This window comes from Typopeltis vanoorti, chromosome 16 (genome assembly GCF_054136105.1).
Source record: "Typopeltis vanoorti isolate ZY-2024b chromosome 16, IOZ_Tvanoo_1.0, whole genome shotgun sequence".
Lineage (NCBI taxonomy): Eukaryota > Metazoa > Arthropoda > Arachnida > Uropygi > Thelyphonidae > Typopeltis > Typopeltis vanoorti.
The window spans coordinates 104,841,623-104,861,079 of NC_143564.1; the positions used below are offsets into that span (position 1 = coordinate 104,841,623).

The window sequence follows — 19,457 nt, forward strand, 5'->3', positions numbered from 1 at the left end:
CATGTTTTATTGTCTTATAACTCTTTCTCTCATTGGTATTTAATTGGTTGTAGGCTGATATATCAATCGAATATGAAGAAAATTTATATTATACTGCAGCACTCCATATTCTGAATTGCAAGAGTAACTTAGATAAATCTACCTTCAAATGTACTAGGTTATCATAAGCCGATTTTAGGCCGAAGTTTTTATTTTTATTACATAGGGTTCCTGCTGAGATTCGTATTATTTTAATGAGCGATGCAATGAAACAATCAGGCAAATACAAGATTCAATTCAAACAAAATTATTTAATGCAGTGTCACATAAATTACATCATAAAACAGCATTCCAGCAGCGACATTACAATTAAACGAATACAAAACTCTCATTAGGATTCTAGTATACCACTCAGCTGAGCTCAAACTTTATAATTAAAGATTATATTTAACAGATCTTATCCTTTTTGTTACAAAGGACTTCTATCATAACTTTACTCTGATCAAGGTTATATTTCAAAACATTTAAATATCAAATCAGTTCAAGATATTCAGAATGAATACAACTCATAAACCATCAGACACTCATTTGTACTTCTCTAAGCTCAGTCAATCAATTTTAGTTCTTGTAAGTTCGAGATTCCTAAATTACAACAAATAGGCTTCTCAGTATTCTCGTTCAGTCAATGAACACCTAATTCAATATATAGCATTTATCACTTGAAGAGGAAAAAGTCTTAGCACATCACACATTAAATCTTGACCTGCTGAATACATCAACTAGGAACAATATACTAGCGGCAGAATTAATTTTCATTACTTCTCACTAAGTATAGCAAAGATAATCTTACCAGGATATAGCTTCATCACATAATAGAGAGATCGAACAACATTTTTAAAGTCCTTGCTGACTTTTACTTTGTAATAACACAGACTTAAAAAGAATCTTCCACTTCCGCGACTGATTTATAGACTCAGGAGAATATAACCTTTATGCACTTGGTTTAAATTATCTACCTATTTCTTCTTTTTTTTTTAATACATATTTTCTTATTTCCTGCTATTCCAATGTTAGGCGTTAGGAAGTTTAGTATAAATCCAACTCAGAAAAAGGTAAATTAAAATACCAAGCGATTCCCGGTCCTTTAAATTTCGTTTTTGGCACATCAAAATTCTCTTTTTTTACTTTCATTTTCGTATCCACTGCTTCCTTTTCCCTGCCAGTAACTGGTTCTCACCGGTTAGGCCCACATCAAACATGTTTTTCCCTTCATGTATAGTAATTCATGCTCCAACACGTGCTAGGAGAAATTTGCATGTTTTCTCACAACAGCCAATCAAATGATATCACAAAGAATCTTCTGGATATATTAAAATTACATACATTACAGTTTTAATATTATTATTAAAGGAATAAAATAATTGACACTTTAGTACAGAGCCTTTTCATATCTATAATATGTTTTAAAATCACATAAATAAAATTAACTAAAAACTTAAAAGAAATTACATGAATAATATTTTATAAGCAAGAAACTAACAGAATAAATTTAAATAAGTCCTACTTATGATATGGTAGATGTGATGTTAATTATGAATGAAGTATTATTATTATAAATATCTTCATTCACAATTTAACAGCATTTTTTTGTCCTGCTTAATGTGGGGTCTACTATTTTTTATTATTGCGACTTTTCAAGAGACCCCAACTGGCTTGTCGCAGAGTCTGCCATTGGGGGGAGGGGGAGAATACATATCCTTGTATGAGAAGGTGGAAGACAATCACAAACAACCATACTCCTGGCGGGACTTGAACCTGCAGCCACTTAACTGTAGAGCAGATGCACTAACCACTTGGCCAATCAGAGTGGCTACAAATTTCCATTCAAACCAAAACTAGGATAAAACATTAGATGAACTCAAATGTTGAATTAAGGCATATAATTAAGACATATCTACATGGTTAGCCTAGTGGCTTTGCGCTTCACAACCATATGCCTGGGGAAGGAGTGTCCCAGGTTTCATTCCCGTCGAAGACGTGAGGAACTTGAGGATCTTCCTCAGGCATAGCGAAGTTAGTCGGTCTTGGGCGCGGGCAGTAGGATTTTTCCACCAGTTTATATGGCGTTTTTCATTCCGCAAGCAGGCAAACCGGCTCCCTGAACATACGCTGCTACAGTCAAAAATATATCCTCCCCAGCAGCAGACTAGGCAATAGGTCGGTTCGGAGCGGTACTGACAAGAAGTCGCATCTAAATAACACACGGACCCTGCATGTGAAGTGGGAATAACGCATAGTGAAAGAAGAATTAAGACATATCTGCAAGATGGGCCTATTCATTAGTAAAACCTATTAATACTTTAAAGGAAGAGTTGCATAGGAAGAAAATAATAGAATGTCAGAATCTATAGAAATTAATAGAATGTCTTAGCTAGGCACAGGACAATTTGCTATAAATTTCTGTCACTAAAGACATTTTGTTTATATCTGCAAGACTTTCGGTAGGAAGGAATGAGTGGTGTAGCTTTGTATTGATTTTCAAGGATTACAGCACCAATTTTTTAAAGATTAATTTGAAATTTATTTTGTTTAATGTCATTTCAATAAATGGTACTCCATACCATTCGCTTATCAGCGCAATAAGATAAAAAAAAATGAAATAACTGTTCACACTTAATAAAGTATTTAGTTTATTTATGTGTGTGTGTGTGTGTGTATCCCTTAGCTATTGTCTGGATGGAGCTGTCTTCCCCTACCTTAACCAGTATACTGCTGTGGGTGCCGCTGGATGACTTGTCCATTGGTTTCTTGCCTAGTTTTATGGTTCCTCGACAGAGGACCAACTGCAGTTGCTATAGGATATAGTGGGCTCACAGATGCTCTTTCCACAGAGAATTGGAAGGACAATCACAAATATCCATGCCCTAGGCAGGATTCAGACCTGCAGCCTCTTAGCTGGAGAGAGGATATGCTAATCAGTCAGCCAACCAGGCCAACAAAATATTTAATAATTCATATAAAATCAACCTGAAAATCAGCAGAATCATAACAAAATAAACTATATTTTTCAATTTGAAACAGCTATCTTTCTGATCTGTCAGACTTGACATTTGGAAGGTATCTATCTGCAATCAATGAAATGAATGTTTTCTAATTTGAACGAATTCTAATTTTTATACTATTTTTCAATATAGTGCACTTCCTGAAGTCATGCTTAAGGTTGCATTTGTTGGTATATGCATTGCTTGGAAAGAACTCAACAGACACCATAGTGTGAGAAACAAACAGCCATGGTGTCCACCTTAATAAGATGTAGGACCTCCTTTTGCTGTGATTACTGCAGTAATCCTATGGGGCATACTTTCCACAAGCAGATGATAGCGATCAATGGGAATTTTGGACCAGTCTTCCTGTTGGCATATAATGAGGTCCTGGAATATTGTGGGATGGATGTACCTTGACCTCACCTGATGCTCCAGTTTATTCAGCAGATGTTCAATAGGTTTGAGATCAAAGCTCTTTGGAGGCCAGTCATGTGTGGTGACATTCATATTCACAAACCACGCAACTAAGCAGTAGCCTTATAATACGGTGCATTATGTTACTGAAAGGAACAAAGCTCCGTTCCATAAAAATACCACAAAGTAGGAAGCATTGCATTGTCCAGAATGTTCAGATACCTCTCTGAGTTCAGTGTTAGTGACAATCAGAGGTTCAAGGCCAAACCGGGAAACACAGGACCATACTATCACACTGCCACCTCTGAATTTCATAGTTGGGGGTTATGCACTCTGGTGAGAGATGTTCACCAGGCATCTGTAACATCAACACCCATCCATCTGCTCACTAGAGGGTGTAGCATGATTTGTTGTTCCATAACACAGCTTTCCATTTCCACTGTACATGCTCTATGCACCACTGAAGATGATGCTGAATGTTGGTTTGGATAATGTGGGCTTGTATATTGCAGTTCTACCATGAAACCCCATGTTGTGAGCCTCAGTTCTGAATTTTTTTGTGCAGATTTGTGTTCCAGTTGATACCTGGAACTTCGCAATCAACGTGTTGGTTAACGAATAGTGGTTTTTACATGTTATTCTTCGTAGCACCCTATGGTCATGTTCAGTGAGTGCGGTGGGTCATCCACTGCAGGTATACTTGCAGTTGACTCTCTTTGCTTTCATCTCAGTATAGTATCACTGATCGTTGACCTGGTATGGCCCAATTTTTCAACAATTTGCCAAACAGATAGCATGTAACATGGCATCCTATCACTCAGTTCCCTTCTCGCAGCCATTTCACCCAGGCACAGTTGCACTGACATAGGAGCATCATATTCCTACCTATAATTTATACTGACAACAAACATTACATTACATGGCATGATGCACCTTGCCCATGGGGTGTCCATTGACTTCTTTCCAAACAGTGCATCTATAAAATTAAATTACACATTTTCCATCACAAAATAAAAATAAAGTCATACCTAGACAAAATATAGATACATAAAAGATTTTTCATTTTACCCTGAGTAGCACACATTTTATAATACTTATGACAAAATATGAATTTTGAAAAATTGAGATATTAAATTGACAATATCAATCATAATTTTTATCATAATAATTATCACATGCAACAAAATATCTTATTCTATTAATATTGATCACTATTATGCAGGTATCTCCTTGAAGTCAGTAGACTCATCATGAGAGATCCTTCATTCACACACTAGCTGTTAGAATATCTATCATACCTCTCCTTAAACTCTTTCTTTGATGAAGTACTCACAACCACCTCTGGAAACCGATTCCACCCATTGACCACCCCCCCAACCAAAAAGTCTATAAATGCCCTTGTTAACCACACTCTTACATAATTTCCATAATTCCCATTTCCCTCTCCATGTTCTCTCCCTTCCTGCCATGCCCTGAAAAAAGTCTTCATTGTTAATTCTATAAATCCCTTTAATAACTTATATACTTTTATTGTGTCTCCTCTTTTTTGCCTAACAGCTAGTTTTTGAAGGCCACAGAGACCTTAATCTATTCTTATAGGAAGCATTCTATAGACTGCCACAATCTTTGTCACTCACCTCTGGATTCTCTCCACTACTTCATCTCCATGGAATCTGTGTCTCCAGATCTGTGCACAATAGTCTGGATGTACTAGAGCCTTATATAGGGAAACAATAACTTCTCTTTTCCTGCTTGTTAGTGTGTTCTTCAGCAACCAGATAATTTTATGTGCTGTTTTCACTATGTTTGCCCTCTTAACTTCAGCTCCCTGTACACAAATATCCCTGAATTCCCTAACCTCATCAATTTCCTGTAGTTCAGATTGCCTCAATAAAGGTCAAAACCAGTCTGGGTAATAGCCCTTTTCATAATACATAACATTAAACCCACTTGAAAGGATGCGTGCTTTGCATTATGGAATATTAAGGCAATCAGTCTGAAGACATTAGCCATCATCTTACACTTGGTCCCATTAAAATGGAAGCTATTTATCTTTGCCCATGATTGTTAATTAGTTTGGGTCTTCTTGTAGAATCGTTACATCAGCTTCATTTACTCTTGTTTTTCCCAGTTTTGCATCATCAGCAAACAACTGAATATTTCCTGTTAGATCATTTCCTATATCATTGACATAACTCTTCCATAAACCACTCTTTGATATCTATCCATCCCCATTTACTCCAATGATGCAACAAAGTTGTATGTGTCAAGTGCTTTTGCAAAGTCTAGCAGTATCACTGAGTGCCCATTTCCCTTATCCAACTTTATTGTCTCTTTATTATAAAAAAGAAGTAAGCAAATTACTATGGCAAGACCTGCCCTTCACAAAGCCATGTTGTCCTTTATAGAGTATCATATTCCTATCCATCCAGCCCTGAATGGATAGGAATATGATACTCTTTCACCAATTTCGTCAACCTTAATTGCCACTTGTGAGATGCTGATTGGCCTATAATTTGCTATTTCTGTCTTAGAGCCTCCTTTATGCAGTGAGACTGTTTTGCCCTCTTTCCATTTCATTAGCACTTTCCCAGTACTGATGTTTAATTAACAGCTTGGTCAGAGGAGCAATATGCCATCTAATCCAATGACAGTGATTACATTTAGGTTCTGCAGTATTCAAAGCACCTCGATTTCTTCTACCTCTATTCCCCTATCAGTCAGTGTAACATGTAGCATTGCAACATCAACATTTAAATAGTACACCCTTTCAAAATGATAACTCAGTAATTCAACGATCTGATTTACTTCAGTTACCTCCCTGCCATTAGCTGTTTTTAAAGTCATCTTTTCATAGTGATCCTTTTTACTGTCTCATAGTGACAGTAAAATTAAAATTAGAATTTTTAGTTGCATTTTTAGATTTTAGACTATTTTTAGATGAAACATATCAAAAGTCTTCTCTGGGATTGACTATGTATCATGACGGATGGCTACCTTTCTTCAGATTTACTTATCAATCCCAGGGCTGTGTATTTTTTATGATCATTTATATATATAAATTATCTCTCATTAATTTTAAATCCTATCCATATTTCTGGTGATGGCAGTACGCGTCCATTCCTGTTTTTCATTTGCATACCTTTATGCTCAAAAACCCTAAGATCCTCCATTACCAGCCATTGTGATGAAGACAACCTTGTCATCTTCAATGCCACAATCCTGTCTGATTTCATGCAAGATGATACACTTCCCTTTCCATTTGGCTATATTTAAATTTCCATTCAAGATCTTATCTGCCTTCTTAGGCTGACTTTCTCCTTTAATCTTTCTTGGGCATAAGCACAATACATTGTATACATAGTCTCTTCTGCTTCCAGATAGCTAGATGTCCTTTCCCACTTAACACATTACCTCTCACCTGTACAACTTTAAAAGCTGCATAAAACCCAGACCTGCCCTACTTTAGAATACTTTTCTCACATTTGGATAGGTGCACCGAAACCTCTCTAAAAATGTTTGCTATCCACCAAAAGAGGGCAGTCTTGTTAATCAGTGACTCCTTTCTTACAGACTCACTCCAGTCACTTTCTTATAAACATTCTATTCCTGTTCTTATGTATGTTATATAGGTATTTTCATGTGCACTGTTTTGCTAAACCACCATTCCTCTACCTTCCCTTTTCTTAAGCCTGTAAGTACGTAGGCAACTTTCCAGCAACATCTCAATTTATCATTGTCCTCTTTCATTTCATTTACCTCTTATTTGAAACAGTCTTCACATAGTTTTCCATAAGGAATATGATCTTTAGTTCAAAAAACAAACTAGGCAGTTCCTGCTTGCTTCTTTCCCATTGATGTACTATAGGTTTCATTTCACTTCTTTGTGTGTGTGTGTGTGTGTGTGTGTGTGTGTGTGTGTGTGTGTGTGTGTGTGTGTGTGTGTGTGTGTGTGTGTGTGCGCGCGCGCGCGCACATCATCAACAAATTCTTGACAGGTTCCTTTTTGGGGGGGGGTGCACAGGATATTATGATAGTACTACATGAAAATTTACATCATTACTAACTTCTTATATACAATTTTCTTCTAAATTAATTGTTATCTGTCATAACTCCAATATTATCATATCTTATATTTCTCTCTGATTCCCTGGTGGACACAGGAAGTTAAAGAGGCAGTGAAGGAAAAGAAGAAAGCATACCAAAAGTTCCTGTCAAATAAGTCAGCTTGTGCTCTTAGAGAATATAGAGACAAATGCAAGAATGCTAAACACTGTGTAAAACTAGCTAAACAAAAGTCATGGGAGGACTTTGGCAAGAATATAGAAAATAAATATCAAGAAGGTGGCAAAATATTCTGGAGGTTGTTGAAGAAACTTAAGAATGGAGGAAAGAGTGTTATAAAAGGAATTAGAGATGATAAAAGTGACATGAAAACGGGAGAAAAAGATATCCTTGAAGTATGGAGTAATTACTTTGAAAAACTGCTAAATGAAACAAGCAGTGATGACAGCACAGTGGTAAAAAACACTGACCAGGCATGCAGTCAGGAATACATATCCATACTTGAAGTAGAAAAAGCCATCAAAGGCTTGAAATGTGGAAAGGCAGCAGGAGTAGATGATATTTGACCAGAAATGCTGAAGTATGGTGGTATAAGTCTTACAGTGGCTGCACTGCATAGTTCAGAAAGCCTGGACAGAGGGACGAATTCCCGATGATTGGAGTAGAGTTCTCATAGTACCCATATATAAAAAGGGAAATAAAACTGCATGTAAGAATCGCAGAGTATTTCCCTACTGAGTGTTCCTGGCAAGATCTATGCAAGTATACTTGAGAAACGCTTGAGAAAAATTGCGGAAGAAAAGTTTGGTGAAGAACAAGCTGGATTCAGGCCAAATAGAGGGTGTCAGGATCAGATCTTCACTTTACGACAAATAGTCGAGAAAGCATGGGAATATAACAAAGATCTGTATTTAAGTTTTGTCGATCTGGAAAAGGCATATGACAAGGTGCCAAGAGAGAAGCTATTCAATACACTGCAGTTATATGGTGTCAATGGGGCATTATATCAAGCAATACTTAGTCTTTATTAGAATTGAAGGAAGTACAGGAAGATGGTTTAATGTTAAATCTGGTGTGAGACAAGGATGTACATTAACCACTCTGTTATTCATTATCTATATGGATCACATTATGAAGGAAAGTGGTATTAAACATGATATCAAAATTGGAGATGTTAATGTCAGCTCTTTGCTTTATGCGGATGATGTCATACTTCTAAATAAATCCGCTACAAGTCTGCAAGATTCTCTGACTAAATTGAATAGCTGTTGTAATAGATATGGTATGAAGGTCAGCAATAAAAAGACAAAGACAATGAAAATAGGCAGAATCATTGAAAATGTCAACTGTGTTGTGAATGGAGAACCTGTGGAACAAGTAAAACATTTCAGCTATTTAGGCACTATTTTTACTGAAGATGGTAAATTAAATATAGAAATAGACAACAGAATCAGCAAAGCTGGTATGGTGGGAAGTCAATTGAATAAATTCATATGGAATAAGAGAGAAATTAGTCAGAACACTAAATTAGCTGTATACAAGACAGTGTTCAAACCAGTTTTAACTTATGGATCTGAGAGCTGGGTCAGAAGTAGAACACTTCATCAAAGACTAGAGACCGCAGATATGAGAGTCCTGAGAAAGATTAGAGGCATGAACAGATGGCATCAGTGGCAATATCATATTAAAAATGAGGATATTAGGAAAGAACTTGACATTGTCAGCATCCAGGAATGCGTTAGCAGAGCTAATCTCAGGTGGTATGGTTACTTAAACAGAATGGACGAAGAAAGATTAGCAAAACAAGTGTTCTCTGCCAGGTTGGCAGCAAAACGACCTAGAGGAAGACCAAGATATAGGTGGATTGATACAGTACAAAGTGCTTTAGACGACGATAGAAATATAAGATCTGATAATGTTGGAGTGTTGGCAAGTAACAGACTGATTTGGAGGAAAATTGTAGATAGGAAATTAATAATGATGTAATTTTTTCATGTAGTACTATCATACCCTGTACACCCCTTGAGGGTACATGGCAGGAATTTGATGATGATGATGATATATTTCTCTCTTCTCAAGCACTTTTTTCTATATCAATACATTTAGATCTTGGTCTTCCTCTGGGTATTTTTTCTACATTCCTAGCAAAGAATACATGTTTTGCTAACTTTTCTTCTCTCATTCTGTTTAAGTAGTCATACCACTTGATATTATCTCTGCTAACACATTTCTGAATGCTAACAGTGTCAACTTTTTTTCCTAATATCCTAATTTTTAAAATGATGTACTCATTAATGCCATCTATTCACTCTCCTAATCTTTCTCAGAACTCTCGTATCTGAGGTCCTCCAGTCTTTGATGAAGTATTTTGAAGAATGAGAAGATCTCAGATTCATAAGCTAATATTGGTTTTGAATACTGTCTTGTATACAGCTAGTTTAGTGTTTTGACTATTTCTTTCTTATTTCATATACATTTATTCAGTTGACTTCCTGTACCAGCTTAGCTAATTTCCATCTTTATATTTCAGCTAAATAGTTGAAATGTTTTAATTGTTCTGGAGGTTCTCTATTCAGGATGCAATTGATGTTTTCAATGTTCCTACCTATTTTCATAGTATCTGCCTTTTTATTGGTGATTTTCATACTTTCCAAGCTTTTTCAGTGCCCTCCAGAATATTTTGCCACTTTCCTAATATCAATTTTCTGTTTCTTACCAAAGTCTTCCCATGACTTCCTAATTTCATAATGAAGTATTGATTTTTCTATCTTTGCAAACAACTCTGGCTGAATCAGACGATGTTTTCTTCAGAGTTTGTCACTGACTCTCCAAGGTTTGGTTCTTGTTTTCAAACTTTCATTTTTTTCTTGAATAAGGTTTGTGTATTTGAGTAACATTGACATCTGAAAGCTGCTCAACTTTCATTAATTTTCTGACACATTTTCTTCTTTTCAGTATGAAATTCAGTTTATCCTGCTCAACACTAAATGATCACTTCCACTTTCAAATCCTCCATATACTATCCTAAAGTAGTGGGAAAACATCACTATCAACAACAACAACATAGTCAATGAGACTTTTCTTTTTTCTTGTATCTTCTCTCCATGTGAATTTGTGAACATTTTTATGTTGAAACATGGTTTTAGTGATAAGTAGTCCATGTCCTGAATAGAAATCCAGCAGGTACTACCATTATTATTAGCTTTGCTCTTTTCTCCAGATTTTCCCAAAACATTTCTATGTCTGGTAATCATTTCTTACTCTGCTAGTCAGATCTCCAAAAACAAGAACCAACCTTTCCTTTTTTGCATGTCAGCTGCCATTTCCTGATGCCTTGAAAAATCTTCTGCTACTTCCTTAGTAGAACCTTTTATGGGACCATAGGTACAGTAAGTCTCATTGTACAATTCCCATTCTGATATTTGTCAACATCACAAAAAATTCCCTTTCCTACATCATAATTTATTGCACATTCATTTTGACTAACAGATCCTTAATTATCCTCTGTATTTCATAATTTAAAATAAAAGTTTTATTACTATTTTTATTTTGTTATTTGAGGAAATAGTGCAATAATTGTACTATTTTGTGTACTGTATGTTTTTTAAAGAAATGATCCCTATAAAATTTAAAGAGAGTTTTATTGTATTGAAATGGAAAATGCTATGGATCCAACCATATTTTATAGCCACATATAGAAAGAAACTTATAAAGTTTTCAAATTTTACCAGATCTTATGAAAATATAACCTTTTACCAGATCTTATGAGAACGTGGTAGTTTGTGGCTTTCACTGTTTAAACAACATAAACTCTGTACAGGAACACATATAGTTGCCTTTTACTAGTGTTGCTCATTAGGTTTCACTGATCTGATAGGTGTTATGAACTGTTTGTTCTAATCATGGATCTTATAAAAACCTTAAAAAGAGTGACAATCCTCTGTAAAATATACCATAGCTTTCCAATGTAAAAAAGTTAAATTCATCGCAAGTGAACTCTCAGTAGATGTATAATAAAATATTAAACTGTAGAGCAAAGAAACTTTAATTTGGAATAAGAGTGACAAAATAATGGAGGAAATTATGATTCCATGTGTTTTATAATCAAATATAGAAAAACTTAAACATTTCAAAAATTTACCAGAGAGTTTATGAGAAAGTTGTTTTCATAAGCTCTGGAAAATTTTTCTATATTTGGACATAAAATATGGATGGATTTATAATATCCTCCTTTCAATATTATACCAATGCCAAATAATATACATATGTTACCAAATAGAGACGATGGGTGCAAAAAGAGTTATCATAATGGGGAAACTTTAATTATTCAAACATTGCTACCCAATCAATGTTTCAGTAATCAATGTTTAATTATTCAAACATTGATTGGGTAGCAGTAAAATCTCATGAGAAGAATCAAACCTAATTTATTGAGCTGTTGCAAGACAACTTCCTCAAGCAGCATGTGACAGAAGGAACTCAAGGTGAAAGAGTGGTGTTGATTTGATTATAGTGTAAGAGGGTGTTTCAGTTAAAGATGTAACTATTCTGCTTCTGGTTGGTGACAGTGATCATGCAATACTCACTTGGAAAGTGGCTAACTTTATGAATGTTCCATTCAGAAAAGGTTGCATGCTGAAATGCAAAGCAGGAAATTATGACCAACTGAGGAGTATACTGAGTTCATCGCACTGGTATCAGTTGTTGGATAGGAAGAATATTGACACTGCATGGGAGGCATTTAAAAAAATACTTAAATGTTGTAATATCAGAATGTGTCCCGGCGAGAGTTTGAAGAATAAATAGGGTAGGAGTCAAATTGATGTGTAATCTTATTAATCAAAAGATTCATAAGAAAAGGATGATGTGGAAGGAATACTGTGTGCATAAGAATGATGTACGTTATGAAAATTATAAGCAGGCCAGAAAAGTCACAACTGTTGTATGGAAAGCTAAGTCTGAGTATGAAAAGAAATTGGCTCTGCAAACTGAGGACAACCCACAAGAATTCCATTGATATGCTGCAAGTAAAAGAAAGAATGAAAATGAAAGAATAACTCTACTGAATGCAGATGATGTGAAGGTGACAGATGCAGAAGAGGTTGTTCAACTAATGAGTGCCCATTTTGCTAAAAGCTATCAACCTGGTGTATGCAACATTGAGTTCACTGAATGGAGAAACTCAGGTGTATGAAAAGGAGATGTTAGAGTTTTTGCACAAACTGAATAAAATTCAGCAATAGGGGCTGATGGGATATCAGCACAGGTACTAAGATTGTTCAACTGAATTGGTTACTCCTTCGGCCAGGCTACATAATTTCAGTCTCAGAACAGGGAAGATTTCGCAGAAGTGGAAACAATGTATGGTAATTCCATTGTACAAGGATGGTGTAAAGACCGATGGATCCAACTATTGACCAATCATCATCTTAGAAGTGGTGGTGAAGATTTTGACAAAATTAGTTAGGGCTCACATTCAGAAATGGGTTAATAGTTAATCTTTGCTTTGCAATGAACAGTATGACTTTATTAAGAGACGGTCATGTTTTAGCAACTTGCTCACATTCTATAATAATGTTACCATTGAACAGACAAGGGGAATGGATACACCATGATACTTTTGGATTTAGCTAAGTCTTTTGACTGAATACAGCATAGATGACTGTTGCATAAATTGGAGAATATGGATTTGGATTATAAAACATTAGCATGGATGAGAGGATAGCTGACTGACAAATATCAAAATGTGGTATAATGAGGATGTAAGTCTGCAAGATTTTCGGTAACCAGTGGTGTACCACAAGGATTGGTCTTTGGTCCGCTGTTATTCAATCTGTACATTAATGACATTGGGAAGATTTGACTGGCAACATACAGCTATTTGCTGATAATGCAAAGATAGGTAGAGTAATCAGGAATGCTGCTGATATGCAGTACTTGCAGAATGATTTGAATAGGCTGGAATTGTGGACATGGGAAAATGGATATCATTTTAACTTCAGTAAATGTAAAGTCATTCACTTGGTGTGATTAGATATCCAAGTTGTATTATATTGGTAGGATTATGCCAAAGAAACTGATGAGGCTAGGGATCTTGGAGAATTAGTAGAGTTGAAGTTCAGGTGCCATGTAGCAAAGATTGCAACTCAAAAGATAATTGTAATGCTGAAACAAACTTTCATGTGCAAAGATAAGGATGTTATTTTGCCTCTTTACAAGGCCTTGATAAAACCTCATTTGGACTATTGTGTGCAGGTCTGCAGACACTAGCAAACAGGAGGAATGTGGTTGATATGATTAAGATTTACTAACTTCTGAAACTGTCGTACAGGATTTCAGTTGATGGAATTTTTCATTTCATGGAGGGTGGGGAAAGGACAAGAGGGCATCGTTGGAAGCTAAGAAGGAATTGAGGGCTAGATTTTTCTCTCATAGAGTGGTGCATGATTGGAATGGATTACCATTGGATGTTGTGTGTGCAAGCATTGTGAATGAATTCAAGAACAAGTATGATAGCTGGTGCATGTAGTATGTGCCCTCCCCTCGATGAGTCCCTTACTCTCTGGAGGTCTCTCTTAATAATAATTTCCTGATGTGTACACTTGAAGGGTATTCAGACTAATATGACAACACTACATGATTAGGTTTATGTTATTATTAATCTCCTATCAACAAAATTTTCCTCCAAATTAGTCTATTACTTGTCAGCGCTTATTGTTTTATTAAAACACTTAAGGAATAGAACAACGTAGTTAAGGATATAAATTAAATTAAACTTTAATAAATATTTTCCGATATTTCAGCAACGCCACATTGCCATTTTCTAAAGGAACTTACAAAAAAGTTACGTGCACGTAGGCACAACACAGAAACTGGGAATGAAGAGATGAAGCTATTGTTCTCCTAATAGTCCTGATGGTGCCCTCTAGCGGGCTAAGTAGGTGTTCTTGGTTGGGCTGAAGGTCTGCAGATGTAGGCCTCCCAAATTTGGGGCAGTCGCATACAACCAAATTTATTGAGGTTTGGAGAATTTCTTAGGGCTGAGGCTGATTCCATAAAGAGTCTTTCAAATTTGTATTTGCTACGGTGTATCACTGTAGCTTTCTTCCACCTTATCTCAGCCTTATTTCAGTTCACAATGAACTCAGGCTATTTCGTTTGGCAGGGAAAATTCTACAAACAAATAGAGGGGACAGCCATGGGTTCACCACTCTCCCCACCCCTGGCCAATTTCTTTATAGAGACCTTTGAAGAAAAAGCCTTAGCCTCTGCCCCACAAAAACCAACCATATGGCTTCGCCACGTTGATGATGTGTTCGCTATTTGGCCACATGGCTCTGAAACACTTCTCTCCTTCTTAACACACTTAAACAACCAACACCCCAGAATCAAATTCACTCTGGAAAAAGAGGAAAACAACAGCCTCCCTTTCCTAGACACACTAGTCACCCGCCAGCCTAATGGATCCTTGGTTTTCTCAGATTACAGAAAACCCACCCATACAGGCAGATACATTCACCAACAATCCCCCCCCCCCCTCACAACAATATGGAGTAGTGAAAACACTATACAACAGGGCTAAACTAATCTGTTCAAACGACTTGGCCCTAAACACAGAACTAAATCACATCCTCAACACTTTCTCAGCCAATGGCTACCCCCCCAAAAAAATCCAAAAATTTTTAGAACCTACAAACCACAGATCCCCCCCCCCCACAACAAGGATTACTCTAAATCCATCACCATTCCCTACATCCGAGGCACCTCGGAAAAGATTACCAAAATCTTAAAAAAACATGACCTGACCTCCTGTTACAAACCTTACAGAAAATTGGCATCCCTTATCCGCTCCACTAAAGACCAACCACTTCCCCTAGACCTACCTGGTGTTTACCAGGTCCTTGCAGTTGTAAACTGTCTTACTTTGGCCAAACAGGCAGGACAGCGAATATCAGAATTTCGGAACACAAGGACTACATCCGTTTTCACAAATACAGTCATTCTGGGCTTGCGGACCATGCTCTGGATACACGCCGCAGAATACGGTGGAAGAAAGCTACAGTGATACACCGTAGCAAATACAAATTTGAAAGACTCTTTATGGAATCAGCCTCAGCCCTAAGAAATTCTCCAAACCTCAATAAATTTGGTTGTATGCGACTGCCCCAAATTTGGGAGGCCTACATCTGCAGACCTTCAGCCCAACCAAGAACACCTACTTAGCCCGCTAGAGGGCACCATCAGGACTATTAGGAGAACAATAGCTTCATCTCTTCATTCCCAGTTTCTGTGTTGTGCCTACGTGCACGTAACTTTTTTGTAAGTTCCTTTAGAAAATGGCAATGTGACGTTGCCGAAATATCGGAAAATATTTATTAAAGTTTAATTTAATTTATATCCTTAACTACATTGTTCTATTCCTTAAGTGTTTTAATAATGCATAACCAACGTATAAGCCTGTCTACGAGAAGGAGCGCTTATTGTTGTATCTAACATTTCGTTTTTCTAAGGCACTTCTGACTGAATCAATGCACGTAAACTTTGGTCTTTTTCCTGCCATCTTGGCATCAAACACCTGTTTTGCTAACCTTTCCTTTTCCATTCTGTTTGAGTAACTGTATCACCTTAGATTAGCCCTTCACACATTCTCGAATGCAAACAATGTTAAATTCCTTCACAATGTCTTCATTTTTAATATGATTCTGCCATTGATGTCATCTGCCAATGCCTCTAATTTTTCTAAGAACTTTCATATCTGTGGTCTCTAATCTTTGATCAAGTGCTTTATTTCTAACCCAACTCTCAGATCCATAACTTAAAACTGGTTTGAATGGTTTCTTGTATCCCATTTGTGGTTTGGCTAATTTCTCTCTTATTCCTTATAAATGTATCCTACTGGCTCCCCCACCATATTAGCTTTGCTTATTCTGTTGTCTATTTCTAGATTGAACTTGCCATCTTCACTAAAAACTGTGCCTAAGTAGATTAAATATTTTACTTGTTCTATAGGCTCTCAATTCAGAACGCAGTTGAATTTTCATAGTTTGGTCTTCTTATTGCTGATTTTCATGTCAAATTTGTTACAGCTGTTATTTAGCTTAGTTAGAGAATTCTGGAGACTTGCACTGGATATGTTTAGGAGTTCATCATCATCAGTATAAAGCAAAGAGCTAAGTTTGTTATCTCCAATTCTAATATCAGGTTTAATGCCATTTCATAATGTTTAATTTCATAGTGTTATCCATATAGATGATGAATAAGAGTGTCGATAATGTGCATCCTTGTCTGACCTGATTTCAGATGAAACCATCTTCTTGTATTTCCTTTAGTTCTAACTGCTGTTTTTCAACTTAAATATAGACTGTGTATTGCCCTGTATAATGCTCTATTTATTCCATAAAACTAGTGTTTTGAATAGCCATTTCCTGGGCACCTTGTCGTATGCCTTTTCCAGATCTATGAAACTTAAGTACATATCCTTGTCATGTTCCCTTGAATTTCTCAACTAATTGTCGTAATGCAAAAATCTGATTCTGACAACCTCTATTTGGCCTGAACCAGCTTGTTCTTCTCCTTTTCTTTCTTTTCCACAATTTTTCTCAACCTGTTTTAAAGTATGCGTGCATAAATCTTACATGGAACACTTAATAGAGAAATTTCTCTGTAATTCTTGCATTCAGCTTTATTTTCTTTTTTATAGATGGGAACAATGAAAGCTCTATTCTGATCATCTGGAATTCAACCTTCTGACCAGTTCCTCCCACTGCAAAACTTTTATACTTCCATATGTGAGCATTTCTGGCTGAATATCATATACTCCAGCTGCATTTCCACATTTCAAGTTTTTAACAGCTTTTTATAGCTGAAGTATTGAAATGTACTCCTGTTTGCATTTCTCTTGAAAATTTTCTACTACAATTCTGTCACATCTTGTTTCATTTGAGTCTTTCAAAGTAATTACTCCAGACATCTAGGATATCCCTATGTTCAGTTTTCATGTCACCTTTATCATCTTTGATTCCTTTTACAGTACTCTTTCTTCCATTTCTAAGCTTTTACAATTACCTCCAGAACATTTTGTCACCTTCATCATCATGATCATATCCCCTCATCCATCCATCCAACCTAGAACTGATCGAGTCCCTCCCCTGGCAGGGGGGCTTACAGCTAATTAATACAGCCAGGTCGTTACTCCTTGCTGCATCCCCTAAGGGCAGTATTTCTGACTGTAGTCCTTGTGTATTTACAGGGCCAGTTTGCCTGTTCTGGGGGATGAAAAGCCCAAGTTTCCGGGAGAACCCCCCCCCCACACACACACACGCACCCTTCCATATGAGACTGGCTAACTCACCTTTAGTTGAAAGAGACCAGATAAAGATTCCTCACATCTTAGATGGGAATCGAACCTAGGTCTGTCTGACCAAAGAGCTTCATCTATACTGACTGAGCTACAGAGGCTTTTTTGTCACCTTACTGATATCTATCTTCTTATATGAATTAATAAATAATATGTAGATATATAACTTAAAAAAAGTTTTGAATAAAATCAGAGAATTTATGAAAATACAATTCTCGGCAGCAGAGTTGCCTTATTCTACTCTACTCTTACACACTGACTGCAGTTTACTTATACAACTCTCTGACAGTGAATTGCTTTGGTATTGAATGAGGATTCAATTCCAAAGACCAGGTTGAAACCTCTTAAGGTTTCTGCCTGGTCTGAAGAGAACAAATAATTCGAAACAGCTGTCAGGCCAGCAAAACTTTAATTTTAAAAAAAATCTGTAATAAAAGGTGAATGGGCAACAATCATGTCTTTTTAGTAGTGCAAGCTAAGGCAACTTTGATGCCATCTCTTATATTCTGATTAACTCCTTGGTCTTTTTTGAAACTTTCCAAGTTTCTATATATATATATATATATTTGGTTATGAAATAAGATTAGTTCTTTTATTTTTACATTTGCTTGTGGTTACATGATTAGGTGAAGTATTATTACATATTTTTCAATCTTTCTTCACTCTGCAATTTGGCCGAAGTACCGAATATTTGACTGAGGCATACTGAATTAAATTTTATAAACAAATGTTTTGAACAAATATATACATGCATAAACATTTTTATCAGTCTTTATGATGTATTTTTTTTTAAACATTTATTTATACAATTTAATGCACTATGCTTAAGCCAAATATTCGATGCTTCAGCCAAAGTTCAACCCGAGCATTCAGATATTTGTCTGAATAATGGTTCGGCTCATCTCTACTTATACGTTATTGATGTTTTTTGAAAGTTTTTTCACTTGGTTATACTATAAATTAAAGGTGCGAAGAAATTATATTCCTGATTTTATCCTTTATCCAAGTATAAGCAAACAAAGTTTGAAAAAAAATGCATGAAGTCACTTCATGACTGGGCTATTTGCATATAGAGGCTGATGACTTCACATCAATTGCCTTAGTATCCCATAATGCAACACACATATCTTTATGGACATGTATAATGCTTTACTATAATGGGCCACTATCCAGACCAAACTTTTTTTGCTTACACTTGGATAAAGGATGAAACCAAGAATATAATTTCTTGGCATCTTTAATTTAAAGATCATTGATTATTATATGTTTATTAATGATAATCATTTTCTCGCACGTTTTCCATTCTAATACTTAGAATATGTCTTCGGTCACTTCTATGAAAAAAAAAGTCAATTTCTTCTGTGCTATTATAAACAAATGTTGAGAGTAATATGTTCAAAGTTGACATAAAACTCATTGAAATAGAACCCTTAGATCTACACACATATTTAACTACAGTAGTGAGTTTTCTGAATTCTAATCAGTTCCAAAACTTAGGCAAGTGGATAGGCCCTGTGATGGCATATGACTGTGGCAACTGAAAAAACATTTAGATTACTCCTGTAGAATTGGCATAAATAAAATTATGCATTTTGTAA

The 19,457-nt window shown here is 36.0% G+C and overlaps 1 protein-coding gene across 3 annotated transcripts in view; it reads left to right on the forward strand.

Moving 5' to 3' along the window:
- ClpX (Caseinolytic protease chaperone subunit) overlaps positions 1 to 19,457 on the forward strand; it is a 201,486-nt gene that overhangs the window by 93,613 nt on the left and 88,416 nt on the right. The window lies entirely within an intron of this gene.